The sequence below is a fragment of the Gavialis gangeticus genome, unplaced genomic scaffold (assembly GCF_001723915.1).
Source record: "Gavialis gangeticus isolate Ggan-Ray unplaced genomic scaffold, GavGan_comp1, whole genome shotgun sequence".
Classification (NCBI taxonomy): domain Eukaryota; kingdom Metazoa; phylum Chordata; order Crocodylia; family Gavialidae; genus Gavialis; species Gavialis gangeticus.
The window spans coordinates 42,784,270-42,788,112 of NW_017729029.1; positions in this window are offsets into that span (position 1 = coordinate 42,784,270).

Consider the following 3,843-nt stretch of genomic DNA (forward strand, 5'->3'; position numbering starts at 1 on the left):
AGTTGTCCTTCCTGCCTGGTGCAGGGGGCTGGATCTGATGATCTTACAAAATCCTTTCCAGCCTTACAGTCCAGGAATCATTGCACCCTGGTTGAGGCTTACTGAGCTAGACTCTTTCTGCTGCCCTAAAGTAATTTAGGTCTTAGGAGAATGTATAAAGGAACAGACCTTCCACTGGGGAGATGCTGCCATTTCCACGTCTGCAGTATTTGGCACCAAATCAGCCCCTTTCTCTTCCCTATCCCATGTAATGAGCAGTGGCGAGTCCAGCAGAACTGAGCACCCATCCTTTGATTAATGAAAGGACAGATAATAGTATTCAGATTATAATCTAATAAACAACATTCTGCAGTAGAAAAAACCCAGTGGGCTGAGGGAAAGGCACTGTGGTTTCTACGTGGGCTCAGGAAATCTCTGCAGCATACTTCTGCCCTTGGCAAAGGGAGATTAACTGGAGAGTGCAAGTAGTAGTTGGACTCCTGCCCCTGTACTTAAGGCACAACCTCTCCCCAGGGCATGGAACGGAGACCATTCAGTACTGGCAGGGCAACCTATGCTGTCATTCCTGCTGCTGTACCAAACAAGATACTAATGCTCTCTATGCTGCTGATGTAAAAGTAGGAATTTCACTGTAGGGTGAAGAGTACTGATATTGGTACTTTTCTGTGCTTGTCTATATTCACAAACCAAGCTCACCCACCAGAAATGCCAAATCAAGATGCAACTCATAGCAGTTCATAATAGGATTCTCTCTTTCCCTTAATGCATATGTTTCATAGTTTCTAGGGTCAGAAGGGACCTGAGTAGATCATCTAGTCCGACCCCCTGCCATGGCAGGAAAGAGTACTGGGGTCAAACCTCACCAACCTCGTCACTAAAAGCAAACTTTCTATGGACCAACAGTAAAGCAGCTGCAAGGACAGCATTAACATTCCCAGCATTAGGGTTCAGAGTTAACATTTTGCTGCAAAGAATCCAGCAATTAAGCTGCAGCCCACCCTTACTATGGTGCTCCGCTCCCATCAAGGGGAGGCTGGGCCACAGGTGGAGGCTGGTGATCCTGCGGCAGCCTTGGCCAACAAAGAGCTCAACCTTTTGGTAGACAATAGAGGTTGATGCATTTAGATAGGGGAATTCTCATGCTTCATTCTGCCCACCAGTGATCTACCCAGAGATGTCATGCCACATCTGCAGGCTTGTGCAGGCATCCTTGCACTGCCTTACAGCTGGCTCATATTTTGAAGCCTTGCTTTGCAATCACAAGGAATGGAGACTAATTTTTTTTATTAAAGCTTAGATTTTTCCAACGCAATATTTCATTTGCCCAAAAATAAAATAGCAGATTGCTGAGCTCTTGTAAGTCAATCCAGTTCAGCCCTGTGTACAAATGAACACTTTGCTTTGTAGATTTACTATAATTATATAAATGTACATGAAGCAATAATTAGTGAAAAGTAATACACTCTAAAATATATCCTATTCACAGTGAATACACATTATTCCTTGAATACAAGTGGAAATTTTTTAGTCTGCACTGAATTAATAAAGAAAGGCCAATTAAAATATTAATATAAATGTTAATACATGTGAACGTAAAATAAAACCTTAAAAAACACCAACTAGGTCAAGAGCAGTAAATTATAGGTTTAATGACAGGTTGTTGTTTTGTTTTGTTTTGTTTTTACATGGGGGGGGGGGCCGGGGGAAGAGGATTCAGGAAAAACTTGCCTATGTCTGAAGGAGCTTTTAAAAACAAGATGATCTTGAAAGCTGGATTACAAGCCAAGGGGGAATAGCATTCTCAAGGAAGAATGTGATGAATGTAACTGGTCCCTTGTGTCTGGTTTGATGCTGCGTGCCTGCCCCAAAGCACAACAGCACTATTACTTTGCATGTTGTGGATTTAATTTTGTCATAGCCTTGAGATTGGTGTCTGTCATGGCAAAGATGGAGTGTGACTAGGCTGGATATATAGAATATAGAGAAGATGCTTTACTCAGGCTGCTGGTAACAAACTTTGTGGTTCTCTCTGGTTCGTTATTTCCCAGATTGACTCTTGTAGTTGTTGGTGCCTTGTGGCAACGCAGCTTCTCCTGAAATTCTGGTTTACAATGAGAAAAGCTGCTTTACTGTATTAGCTCCTTTTTTAAGGAGGAGGACATGGGCACAGGAAAATTAATTCCCCAAAGTGGCTAGAGATTTTTTAGGATGACTCTTGAGTTGTGAGAGTGCCACATAAGCTATCCTAAATCTCTCCACCCTTCTGAAAATACTGTTCTATGTGACTTGGCTTGTGTAACAAGGGAAGTGACAAAAAAGCCGTAAGTAGAATCCTGAACATCTTAATCTCCAAATTGTCTTTCCTTCCTATCGTCGTGCTATCCATTGGGTTCTTCTGGTCTGGAAGCCAAATGGAGCTTGCTGCGTGACACTGCAGGTGTGGCTGGGTGTGGAAGAGGATATCTAATAGGATGTTTCCATTGACAGTGTACATGGCAAGAGAAGCGGTAGGAAAATTTAGCACAGCTCTGTCTCTCACGTATCTGAGGTTTGAAGTGGTGTCCTTTAAGTGGGGCCTAATGCTAATTTTTGAAAGTCTGCCTTTTTAAGTTCTTCATTGTTCTAATTTAAATAGCAGGAAAGGAGCATACTAATACCACAACACTGTCTTCTATAGGCCTATTCATTACAGGTCATGAGAGGAAACTGAGAGCTCCCCCAGTTAATGTACTGACTGCCCAATAATAGTATTCCAGGGCGTCACACGTCCAGGGACACGGGTTTAGAGACGGTTTATCTATTCACAAACTAAACGAGTTTGATATGCTCCACTCAGGCCAGCCTCTTGCTGAACATATTCATGTTAACCAGGCAGGAGGGGCCCTGAGTAGAAAAAGTGCTACAGGCCAAGCCAGAAGTGCAGTGGGATGAGTGGGAGAAGAGCAAGGACTACAAGAGCAGGGGCTGCTGTATGACGTGGATTGACATGCATTGGCAGAACTGTGTGAGGGAAGCTAGCTCAATTCCTGGCCATAGATAGTGCTACAAGATACTGGTTAGGGTACTGCCCTGGCAACTGGTATACCTGGGTTCAGTCTTGCTTACGAAAGGCCACTGAGGCCCTGTAAAATGGGGTAATAGCCCATCACTATCCCACTGGAGTGTGGGACGACGAGTGCACTGAAAACTGAGCAGAGCCCAAATATAACAGTGATAGGGGATGCAAAAGTGCTTTACCTAAGGGCCAAAAGGATGAAAAAGCATTAGCTGAGATGTGTCATGGCTATCTCCTCTCTTCTGTAAATAGCTTTGTGCCGATTATAAAATGCACAACGCCTTTTATAAAATGCTGCATGAACCAGCCGTAGGTTATGTATGTGCCCACTAACATACTGCTCCCATCATTGACTGTTATCCTGTCAACATGTCAGGTGCAGGGATCCTGGTTTTGGGGTAGCATGGGGTTATGCGTCTCACTACAGCCTTGTGCAAGCACTGGCTGCATCGCCAGAGCACCGCAGAGCTTGCAGCAGCAAGCAGCTTTCCTGAGCAGCCCCTCTCTGCCCTGTAGCGCTGGATCGCACCCACCAGGAAGGCAGCAGGGCAGGAGCTTGAGCCCACAGTGGGCAGCCTGCCTCTGCCCTGCACAAAGATCTGGGGGACGCAGGTCCCCACTGCCTCCTGGAGTCTGTGCACCAGCAAGGAGCCGGCTCTACCCCCCAAGGCCCCGGACAAGCCACCCATGGCCCCGGCCCGCTCCCTGCGGCCGTGCATTATGGCCCCAAGCTCCACACACTGCCTGGCTGGCCCATCCCCACCCCCCCTTACCCTGGGGGCCTCAAT